Source organism: Anoplopoma fimbria, chromosome 4 (assembly GCF_027596085.1).
Source record: "Anoplopoma fimbria isolate UVic2021 breed Golden Eagle Sablefish chromosome 4, Afim_UVic_2022, whole genome shotgun sequence".
In the NCBI taxonomy this organism is placed as follows: domain Eukaryota; kingdom Metazoa; phylum Chordata; class Actinopteri; order Perciformes; family Anoplopomatidae; genus Anoplopoma; species Anoplopoma fimbria.
The window spans coordinates 23410902-23424013 of NC_072452.1; positions in this window are offsets into that span (position 1 = coordinate 23410902).

Consider the following 13112-nt stretch of genomic DNA (forward strand, 5'->3'; position numbering starts at 1 on the left):
TGTGTGTGTGTGTGTTGGTCACCCCTTAACCCCAACCCACTGTGCTTAACCTCCTCTTTGCTGTGTAAGGCTTTGACTCACGGTTGTTGTACTTGTGAAATGAATATAAAACAATAAAGTAGAAATATCGACTTAACATATGATGTGAGCTAAATTATTTTTTCTTGAAAGAGCTGACAAAACAGCCCTGACTTTTGGGTGAGATAAATAGTTACTTTGAATATAATTGTATGAAGAACTTTCCCAAAATAACGGACAAAATCATAACAGACGGCAGATCGCTCTCTGTTCAACTTCTCTTCTATTTAAGCTAGTTTAAAGTAGTACATTTCTTTTTTAAATACCCATAAAATCTTTTGTCATTACAGCTCTAATATTTAATAATTTGGTTTGCAATTTTACCTCTCATTTTTTGTAAAACAACTGAAAAAAACCTGCCAATAGAAAGGGATAAGTTCAACTGATCAATTGAAATCCAAGTGTTTCAAGAACACCTTTGACTCAAGAGATATTATCATGATTCATATCAAGTCGTTTCTAAAAATTTCACTTGTTCAGGACTGTTCTTGAAACAGGTTAAACTGCAGACTAAACACTGGCTTTTAGCTTTAGGTATCCAAAAGGGCTTTGGTGGCTTGGCTGCTGGTTGCATACCGTTGGAGGGTTGAACGAAGCATCAGGATCAGTCTTGTACCATGAACCTGGTGCTGTTCCATGTACTTTGGACGACTCAACCAGCCAACTCTGGCCCAAAGCTAGAGAGTCCAATCCCCTTATCCAAAGAGGACTCAGATTTGCTCTTCAGGTGCCAGATAACAGCTGAGTGTGCCAGCATTCAACCAAAATTGGTCTGATTTGTTGAGCAACAGGAGGTTTGTCTGCTTAATAAAGTGCCAGTATGCTTTAAATGAAGTGTTTGGCAGATTGTTGAACAGCATCTGAATTCTAAAACCCCTGACAAGCATGCTCAGATCACGCAGTCAGGTGTGCAGAAGGAGTGCACACAAAACGTAAAACATTATTTAAATTGTAACTTGATTAAAGAAATAAATAGTATGATCCAGTTGATAACAGAAACCTGTAATCCTTCTCATAATGTGCAATTTTTGATGAGCAAGTGTTGATGTGTTGTGACTCTGTGTACATTTTGAGGTTTTAGTCTATGGTGTTGTACAAGATTTAATTACATGGGGTTTTGTGTTATGTAAAGGGAAGATGCCATCAACACCTCACAATGTCAACAACAAAATTACACTAGATTAATATCACACAAAAATGAATCAGAAGTCACACATATATTTGAATCCTGCTCAGTTCATGGTTCCTGCCTTTCGTTAACACGGCACCAACGTTTTTAATCCAAGTTCATTTGAAAAGAAACCCACCTACTGTCTGCTGGGTGAAGAATGTGAAGTCAAAGAGAGGTCCTGATGATGTTTTGGCTGCAGACTATCCAACTTACTGCACATCAATCCTGCGGGCGGCTCTGCTGAGTTTTGACTGGACAGCAGACCCCAGACTCACCCCGGTGGGAATGCTGAGGGTCTGGCCTGCCCTGACATCCAGGTTACCACATGCTGCTCCGAGGGCCTGGAAGCTGTAATTATGGAGAGGCAGAGAGAGAAAGAGAGCCTCTCTCCACACACACACATACACACACATATACAGACACACAAACTGACGGAGACAAATGCATAAACAGAGACACACTCATGTATAATTCAGGCATTTAGAGGCAGAAATACACACAATCAGACTTGTGCAAGCAAACACACACATGCATACGGACACAAACACACAACTCTCCGAAATTATACACTTTTGCACTGACATTAACACACATATCTGCAAAGGGAAGATACCTTCAAACACACATGCACAGACAAACAAACCTGCAGGGACTCACAGGTACACTTGGATGAAAAGAAGGAGACACACTCCTAGGTACACAAACACACACATGAATGGCGAAACACACATGCACACGGACACAAACACAAACACACAACTCTCCAAAAATACACACTGACGTGAACAGACATATCTGCACAGAGAGGATACCTTCAAACACACATGCAGAGACAAACAAACCTGCAGGGACTCACAGGTACACTTGGATGAAAAGAAGGAGACACACTCCAAAAATACACATGAGAACACACATGACACGGACAGAAACATACAGACATATCTGCACAGAGAGGATACCTTCAAACACACATGCAGAGACAAACAAACCTGCAGGGACTCACAGGTACACTTGGATGAAAAGAAGGAGACACACTCCTAGGTATACACACACACACACACACACACATGCACGAGCACACACACATGCCGTGGAGCTGCCAGCCCCGTCATAAATCTGCCAGCTCAATTAATCAAGCCGTTCCCCTGGGGGGCTGCTGGAGCCAGCCTCAAACACCGCTGACGTGCCCCCAGCGCCGTGGAGCACTCCCACAGGGCTTTAGGGCCCGTTGCTCCCCAGAGAATGACAGGAGGAAATAACTGTCTCAACTGCAGAATGCGACCAGACTCCCATGCGTGACCTCTCTGCTGTGTGTGTGTGTGTGTGTGTGTGTGTGTGTGTAGAGAGAGAGAGAGATGGACTGAGAGTGGAATCCATTTTAGCTTCTTTGCAGTCAGCGATGTGCTTTAGTATTCAATGGTGCTACAAGGCAAAAAAAAAAAATCATACTGAACATTTTTAGTCCTTGAAGTTTTATGTCTTATAAGATGTAAAAAAAATGTTCCTTTCATCTTCATTCAAATAAAATCCTGCTTGTTCGCAGTAATTGCTTAAATCATGTCACTCACTATTACAGATTCTCATTACTGGAAAGCTCCAGGTTGATTTCAACTGAATAACAATAATTAAAACAAACACAATCACCTGTTCTCCCATTGATTGTTTAAGGAGCAGCTCCAGACTTTAATGATGACGTCAGTTCGAGACTAACTTCTCTGGTGAAAACTATTTGTATTCTTATTGAGATCCGCAGCTTTTGAATCTGCATTCAAGGATTCCCTTCAAGGTTAAAACTCCTAATTTTATCATCATCCCCAGAAACTGAAAACTTTCATCAGATATTTTTTGTGCGATTGGATAGAATAACAGTTGTCATATTCATGTATCAGTTTTAATGTATCCCAATGCATCAGGTCTAGCTAGACTTTAGGATCAACAATAGCAAATTTTGATGAAGGTCAGTCGTTTACCACTTTAATAAAAAAAGAAGATTTTTTTGGGGGGGATTTAGTAGCATTTGCTTACTGACTTTATTTGATATTAATATTTTATAGTATTTCAAGCAGCATCAAGAGACCAGAGACACAGATAAGTCTCCTAGTGACAGATTTTTGCTCTGCTTTTAACAATATCTGCTTCACACACCTCTAGGGAGAGTCCTTGTTCATCTCAGGCTTGACGTGGACATTTTGGACTTACTGACAGATCTCAGTATTTGCAGCTCAGTGCTTCTCCTCCGGTTCCCTCCAGGCTCGTACTCTTTCTTCATTATTTAACGTTTTAATCTAATGACTCCTGCAGCAGAATGTTGTCAAGCTTATTGATGATTCTGCCTCCTTATTTAGCCGGTAGCAGGGAAGCATATGGACGAGTTATTGATGTTTTTACATTGTAAAGAACTGAATGAATGAAACTGAATGTTCTTGAAAGGTTTTATAGTTCTTTAAAGTGGTACTCAACCTAACCTTTACTCGAGTAAACAAGTAATACCTCAGCGGAAAAATACTCAATTACAAGGGAATGCTCTGAACTTAAAGCAAGCTAGTTTTAACTGTGGAATGTTCTTAATTAATAGAAAAGTTGGATCTATTTAATCAACAAAACATTTAAACCCTGCTAGGTAGTATTCAAAAATCAGTGATATAAGCAGTAACTACAGTTACACAAAGAATGAATGAGTAAGAAACAACTTTCTTCAGAAATTTTAAACATTTAAGTCCTACCTCCAAATGGTAGATCGTAAACATTATGAGGTTGGACTCTGCATGATTGAGGAGGCTCAGGAACAGGTCAGGGATTATATGTTGTGTCTGACCTGTTGAGTTGTTGAGATGGGGCCCAAAAACTCTAGTGGGGCCTTTTGACCCATAACAAAAATTGAAAAAACATACGACTAGTGTGTCCTATCACTCCCAAGCTGACTGACAGATTTATCATTTCAAAAGACGAACAATTAAGAGTGAGTTAGTAATGTTTTCTGACAGTAATCTTGGTGAAGTAATCTTTGTAACCAAAGAAGTAAAAACAGACCTGGAATTTATATCCTTAAAATTAGATAAAGAGGAGATTTGCAGCATGTTGGCAAAAAACAGTAATGAAGCCATGAATACTGGGAACAAAAATAATTGATATGAAGCAGCTAGAGGGTGCTGTTTGGAAGGTTTTAATGCAGCACTCTCTGAGAGTTATGTTCTTTTTTTTTTTACTAAGAACGTCAGAACCCTGATCCCAACATATCGTACTCAGTAAATACAAAACAATCAGTTTGAGTCATCTCTCCACCAAGAAAGGATGGGGCCAGAACAAAAACATTTTTTTACTGTGATTCAACTTCCACAGAAAAGAGATTTTAGAGTCTTTAATTAATGGAAGTGAACAGACACACATGCATTTAATTGACAGGGTCTGTACTTGCAGATTCGATTTTTGAATGCAGGACTTCAGCCACAGTCCAAACACCACGAGTCGGGTGGATTACACGTCCGTTGTGATGAACTGAAAATCCATACAGGGTGTTTTTTCCATCGTTCACACAGCACTCTGGGAGACGAAAAGCTCTTGCTTCAAAATATGGTTGAATAAAATAAACCGCAGAAAGTCGATGAAGAGCTCAGCTTGACAGCCAGAAAATTATTATCATCAGCCTTCATGACAAAGTCAGAGTTTTAGAGTAGTAAACCTCTGTTTATATTTCATATTTGAACCTCAGATTTCTTGGCAATAAGGACGAGGTGTCCCGGAGGTTAAGACTCCGACTATGAACCTCAACATCTCTGGTTCTGAAGACAGTTTTATGAACTTAAAAATGTAAGCCTCAAGGAAACATCAGCAGGGGTTTTAAATAAGAATACATTTAATGACTAACAAAATGGCTCAGTAATATTGCGAATTGTTGCTATGTTTAAGAACAGTTTTTGAGTTATATAACTTTGGCGTCTCAAAAAATACATGAGGTCAGTTGGCTTAGTGTTTAATTTCATTAGCATGTCTAAGTGGGATGTCCTTAAAATTACATTTAACCATCAGAAAAATGCACACAACAAATTGAAAGTTACATTAAAATGTTTTCAAATCTGCAGTGCAGTACCCATCTCGATGAGTTCTATAATGTCTTGTTTTCAATACCACCCTAATATGTTTGTATGTAAAACACTGGATAATTCGCATGGAAAGGGAACAAATGCAGAGTGGGAGAACTGGTCTAAGAACTGGTCTCAATTTGTAGTAAACAGCTGGTCAATTATGTTTAATGGCCAATAATTACTTATTGGGAAATAAGACTATATAATGAAAGAAATTTAAAGAAAAATGTGGATTCAGGATCCAATAATTCAGTCTTAAAATGTCTTTGCATGATACCAAACCTTTTTCCTGTAGCTGTAAAGAAAGGTAGGCTAGTGAAGTCTATTTAAATCCCCTGAACTGCAGCAGAATCTGTCGCAGTAAACAAGAAAAACTGCCAACGTCCCCTTGAGTAAGGCACTTAACCTTTGGGCTGTGCAGGGTTGTGGTTGATCACAGCAGGTGGATTGGTGAGTGCGTGTTTGTGAGAGAGACGAATGCCTTGGAGAGAAACTACAGCAAAATCTGACAGCCGAGGCCGAGAGGATGTCCTGACCTTTTCTAACATTTGCGTACAGCCGAGTGGTCAGGAGCTGTCGGTCTGCCACGCGTCCAATCGCTGAGCTGCAAACGTGGAACCAGCAGATGGCAGGAGAGCACTGCTCCGAGGGGCGGCCCACTTCCTGTGCTGAAGGATGTGGGCGCAGTGCCTGACTGCCAGCTCAGGCATTATCTCACCCCATGTTTGATTCCATTACACAGGCAGAGGAGGAAAAATAAGGCTGACTCACAGCGCTGCTGCTCTCTCAGTCAAAGAATGAAATGTTCTCCAAGACTGAATAAGACAGGGCTCCACTGAATCTTTTCTTAGTGCCTCATTACAATCAGTGCCTTTTCTGAATATGGCCTCTTAAAGACCAATCGGAGACCGGCGGAAATTCATTAGTTTAAGGTCATGGCTGCTTTGTGCAGAAGCCTGTTGGCAATAATCATATTTGTTCCGGGGTTTTGTTAATCAGCTTGTTCAACCTTAGTTCACTTTGGTTTTTTTATTGTGTCTCCAGTCAATTGACCTGGCTTTTTATCGTGTCACGCAACTGATTCAAGGCTCTGCTGTGTGACGGCTTTAACATGACGTCCTCCACTCTCACTGTGGGGAATGACGACTGGGTGCATGTGCAGAGAAATGACTGAGGAATGAGGAGAAACCGGTCAAACAGCATGGACAAATAATAGGTTTCCTGGAGGAACAGGTTGAGGTGAAGCAGCATATGTCAAAATAATAAAAGAAGGTCAATCCCACAAGAGTCAATACCATAATCAATATTGTAGGACTGAGTACATCAACAGCCATTACTTTGTGCCGTCATCTAATATCCCACCATTTTTTTGCAGAAAGATTTAGCTATTTCTATGAACTGCAGTTTTAGCGGTGAGGAAAAGCTTCTCTGTAACAGCATTTAGATCATTGTAGGGCAATAAAAACTCCACGTATGTTCACTGATGAATGGACTCTAAGAGAAGAACCAGTTTATTAAACCTGCACCGCTAAATGGATTAATGGAACGTGGAGGCAGAGGGGAACCTTGGATAGCATCGATGGATGAGACTAAATAGGTGACTTTTATTAAGACATCAATTTCAACCAATATCAGAGTTTAATGTGATATTATTGGTCCTTTACTGTGTTTACCAGACATAGTCAGAACAGCCTGTTCTCACACCCTGCTCTAAGTTATACCTATGAAAAGTAACGCACTATAATTTGTATACAACCCATGTAATCTGTATGTGGATCATGTAATCTTAAACCAGGACAGGAAACATAGTAGAAAAGTCCGCAGCAGGATGAGCTTCCAGTCCGGTCCGAAACCAGAAGTCATCGTTGACTTACTTGTCACGAAACTTCCATACTTGAGCGACACCTCTTCCATAGCTTTTATAAACTAAACCACAAATTTTTCCTAAACCTAAAGCACAACAAATAAAAAATGTTTTCGTAAGATATCATACCGTTGCATGAAAAGTTATTAATCTTAGTCCACCTGGTACTTCAAATAAATCAAAGCATATGCAAAAAAGAATATTTGAGCCACAACTTCTTTCCGCTGCCCCCTAGTGGCCAAGAAAATAAGTAAATGCAGATTAAAAAACATGCAGCTAGTGAACAAAGCATGCATGTATGTTAAGACAGGAAACAAAGCAAATATTACACAACGCGAATCCAAGCAAAGACAAAGCTGAAAATGTGTCCTGACAATGTGACTAGTTGGGAATGAGAACAGGTTAAGATTTGCTTCTCTTTCTGTCTGAACACACCTTAAGAAGGCCAGGCATTCAGCATTTGGAAGATAAAAGACTGTACACATTTTTAGCTTGTACTTGTCTTAAGCCTCTCTGAGGATTAAAGCTTTACAGTAACAACAAAGGGTGAAAAGGATTACTCTAAATCCTAAGAGCATCTTCTTTTGTATTTCATTCATATTCCTTGATTGTCTTTATTCCATATACATTTGCTAGGTATAAGATATCTTATAAGGTACTGAGTGATACAGTAGTCTTAACAGTACAGTAACTATAGATGAGTGATTTATATGCATGAAACATGTTTATACACCTCAAACAACTATTTTCATATAATAACCATTTCTTCCCTCACTTGCAATTCACGTCTAAAATTGCCCCTTGGAATAATCCTATTATTATGCATCATTATCAACCACCACACATTTCACCAAGCAGACTGCATACTGTTTTAAAAAGTCAGCAGCCAACAAGTGGTCTGTAGTGGAGAAAACTGTCCTTAGAGCCAATTTACTACTTGACAACCAGAGGAAAGGACCAGCCTCTGTGGAAGTGGGAGTTACTGAGCAGCTGCGTGATATATCAATGACATGATGAACCAGCCGACCTATGGTCTGGGAGTGTACAGGGAATGCTACCAAAGTGCATCAAAGATTAAGATAAAAGCTAGCTTAAACTAAAGGCAGTCATAAAATCAGGAATCAAGAAGGTGAAAGACAATAAATGATCAACAAATACCCCAAAAAACAAACCAAAACAAATCTCAATAGAAGTTTTCCCTCCCTGTCAGGGTGAAGTCACCAAATACTTTCCATCCTCAAAACATGTATGGCAACAATACACTGTATGATTAGAAACAGATATGATCTGCTGCTGCATTTGATTCATTTCAGTGTTTGAGACCATGCATTAATCTTCAGTCTGCGTGGCTCTTTGCAGGCCAACATCTGTACAGCTGCACATGGAGAGGAGCCCATGTCGGATTTAAAAACCCTGCAGTGATTTCTCCCGCTCTCCTGCACAATACTCTGAATCAGACCATGATGTCATTATTGATACCCTGGGATGTAACGTCAACGGTTGAGTTTTACATTATAAGCCAGTATGTTTTTGTTTGTGAGGGGTTTTCGAATCTCTGCAATCAAAATCACCAAGTGAGTCCTCGAGTGAAATATCATCCATGACTCATTGTTTTCTCTCTGACTAATATCTATTTGTGACATTAGGAAGTTGGTAGCAAGATTGTTTCCTGAAGTCAAATTGGAGCCATCAGAATTCAGTGAAATATATTCCCCCTTTAGACCTGTTTACTGAGGAACCAAACGGGATGGAATCATTTGAATAATATATCATATTACTGCTGAACAAAGAGCTGGAGGTTCAGGTTTACAGTCAAATCTACATGTCAATGCAGTGAGAAAATGAAAGTTTGATGTTTGCCTAGCGGAATAATAGACCTTAATATATCATCTTAGAAGTGTAGATGTCAGAGCTACAGATGGTGTAAAAGAATATTGGAATAATCATGCACCATGTAAGTACTTGATAAAGTAAAGGGGCTAAATAAGGAGTGTAATTGCCTCAAGTTTAGCCTTTTTGTTGATTCTTTGTTAAAAGTCAAACAACAAAGAAACGTTGATCATCCATCCGTTGGTGAATCCTGTGGCGTGCAGTCTTGTGGGAATTATTTTCCTCTGAAGTATCTTTTTCTTTTAGTTGTGCTCTTCATTTATTTATCACAAAGTCTTGTTGAAAGAAACGTAAAATATGTCATTTATCTTCTTACCTGGCAGTTTGTGTTGAGAACAGCCAATGTGAAAACCTCTTATTAACTTGCCATTGGTTAGTTGTATCTGCATAAACTTTGTTGTTTTCCCAATTTTGTACATTATCAAAAAGAACTACATCACATCCAGTATATTATAGAAAACAGGCAATTTTGGATGTTTTTGAGATGAATTCTCTCTAAGGAAAAAAATACAGACATGTTTGAAATTCTAAACTTAAGGACTTAACATCCCCTGAAAATCTTGTTTTTGCTGACCTCCACTGGTTTAACTTCTCACCTTGCTGCAGTGATGTAGAAGTGTACCCAGGGTGTGTAGGTACACTATTACATCAGTGTTGGGTGTGCGATAAGAGGTGCCAAAGAACACACTTCAGACTGCACCTAACTAGACAGGTGAAAGAGAATTAAAACTTTCAACCAGTGAGTGCAGTAAAAGCCTTTTTATTATGGTGTTAAACTCCCGGTAATCTGATGTTAAAGCATTTTTAGCTTCTGTACAGTGTTTTGTCCCCAAGTGGAAAATAATATTTGAGCGATGTACAGTTTCAAGAGAGATATAAATCAAATCCTTCTCATTTGATTGGACATGATGGCCATGATGTTATTGATTGAAATTGGTCAGAACTATATTACTTTAGCACACATCATATTTAATGTTACAGGAAAAAATACGATTGGATTTTGATATAAAGAAGAACATTTTTATAAGAAATTGACTTTACATGGTTAAGAAGTTGCTCAATATAACTGAGATATGTAGAAATCAGGCATTTTCCATTTAATCTCGAATTAAAGTTATTCTCTATTATTTTCTACTGATCATTTGTGGCAACTTTTGTCACTTTGCACTCCCTTTGTGCACCAAGTGAAACACATTTAGACAAGAGCAACAGTGTACTTAATTAGAGAATTACATTGCCAGTAAACCTAAATGGTTCAGAGAAGTAGGTAAATAAGAATGTGATGTTTCCACCCCGTTTCTAATGTTCCTTTTGAGTGAAAGCCTGAGTAAATGGAACTTACTGGGCTGTTGAAATGCATCGTGGGTACTCTACATGATGGTCACTTTTTTGCTTAGTAATTACCTTTAAGTGGTTTTACCAAATAAAAACAGCACAAATCAGACTTGGGCCGCGTACATTTAACAGCTGCAATTTAAGCCACGTTGCTCCAGGACACTTAAAGCTCCTTTAATGAAGCCAAACCCGAAAGGAAACGGTTGTAACAGATCCAATATGTGTAATTACAAGCCATATTTCTAAACCTAATGGAAAGTGCCGAAAGCTTAATGAAACAAGCCATCTCACTTTCTTGAGATATTACTTTTATCCTTAAGCCAGCGTGTCTTTCAGGCGGCCCTGACACCTCCATCGTTTGTCAAGCCTTATTGATTGCTTGTCTGTCCGCAACCAGCATCAGACGACGCCCGAAGAGACAAGAAGTGTCACCACCTTCCTTGTGACCTCTCTACGGGGAGGCGAGGTGTCGACCTGTCACTGTGCACCATGCTCCTGTCATTATGTCTGAGTGGGGGAACTGCCACACGTCTGCTGGTCCGACCAGCTCTGCAGTGGTTCAAAAGCTTCAGGGAATAAGTCATTTCAGTCCACCAAATGGATTTCTATAATAGAATTTTCAAGGGCAGTGGAATATTGAATAAAGCTTGCTGCAGTATGAGTGTTTGATGTGAGCTGATCACAACTCAGCAATACGGAGACTTCTAGCTTGGCCGGTCTAATGACAGCTACTGAAATGAGCACAATGTCTTAAAATACAAATCATACAATATATGCTCCGTGCATGCCAAGTAAGAGAAGTCCTTTTTTCCTATCAGCAAAGATAATACAATAGTAAAGTACAGGGGGTTATTTGAGGCAAACCGGAGCAGCAAAAGTTATCTTTTCAAAAAATAAGCAACTTTGTGAGAAAGTATCTGTTGATAAAAAGTAACATGTAGTTTGTGCACTTAAAAACAGAAGTAAAGAAGTTAACTACAGCTCCCACAAAGATCTTGTTCAGCAACATCCATTCACAGAGCGTTGTGTGTGCTGCTAACACTAAATAAAGCTATATTAAGGTTTGTTAAAAACGTATGATATATAAAGCAACATGTGCAGAACCTGGTTCCAGATTCGGTACCGGTTCCAAACTGGCCCACAAACTGCTCTGCAGTGTTTCCAGATCAGGTCACAAAACTTAAAATCCAACCAATTCAATAAAAAACAGCCCATAAAACCATTTCATGTATAATACAAAACAAATCATGAGCATACAAGGCTTTATTTCTGCATCAAATAAGCAAAGATAGATAAATAGGTTATTACAACCTACAAAGAGTGCAGTCAAACAACCAAATACATAAATAATCATGTCGTTGTCAACGATCATAACATCAAGGTAAGTAGGACCTCCATTATACATAAAAACGATCGAATATAGCTCATTTTTCAAATTATATGAGTCAATAATATGAGTTATTGAACAGAACAAAACAGAACCTTAACTACACAAAAAAAACCCACCATTTATTAATGTTTTCATGTAATAGTCACTTAATCTTTTGATGCTTTTGATGCTGGGGGAGAGAATATCTGATCTGCATTTCACATTTCTATTTTTTGAAACCCAACCTGCAACCATACACAACCATATTATCACATGTAGAAAGTGAGTCTATGTGCTTTACAAAAACTTAAGAATCAAAACGTATCAAGCCCATATTCAGAAACTGTACCTTTAAACCGAGCAGTCACGTCTTGGTAATGTTGTTATGTCAAATCTATACAGTCAGCGCTAGAAGTGATGCTAAACTCAGTGTAATTGACACAAAAACTATGAGTTCCCGGCTGCTGTTCCCAGATGTGGAAGACCGGGACAGTTTACCAATCAGAGCAGACTGGACTTTTTCTGAAGGGGGCACGCGCTAAAGTGTTTCCGACAAATGAATTGGCACTTGGCATGTTCAAGTAGAAACCGTCTATTAAAATATCCTTGTTATCACTGTTTATTTCTGCGTAGCTCAATAATGACAAGGTTTTATTAAATGTAGTTTTGACTAACTGCATGCTGAGTGCATAATTACAAGTTACTAATATTTAACACCCAGCAAGTGAAACTAATTTGCTCTCTTTTAATGTCACTGTTGAAAGCAAAATGGGCAGAAATTTAATTGCAGATATCTCTATTCTTCTTCCAAACTGCTGAATTACAGATATTACCCGTGAAACAAACTCTTATTTAAGATTATTAATTAGACAAGAAATAGTTTTCTTTCAATATCCCCCAAAGAATCCCATTGTTAAAGATTGAAGGCCGTTCTCTGAAATGCTCAGATGTGAGTTCTCTTTAATTACCTTAATGCACATCCAGGCGGAAGACTAAACCTTGACTGTGCAGTCTCTCCTGGTGTTATTTCTGAGTAGGAGGAGGAACAGATTGTTCAGTTATCCAGCAGTAATACGCTGACTGGTGCCCAGCAGTATATCAGACCAGTGTACTCGCAGTTGGCCTTAATACATCCAGCTTGCTTACAATAATCGTTGTTCATTTATTAATGTTAAGAGCACAAATTGAGAAACTCATTCGTCATGACAGACATAAAGTCCGTTTATTTCAACAGAATGTGCCGGCTTAATCTTTGACCGAAGAAAGTGACATGAGCTTCTTTGACACCAGTCTTCATATCACTTGCACAGAGAGAGACACTTT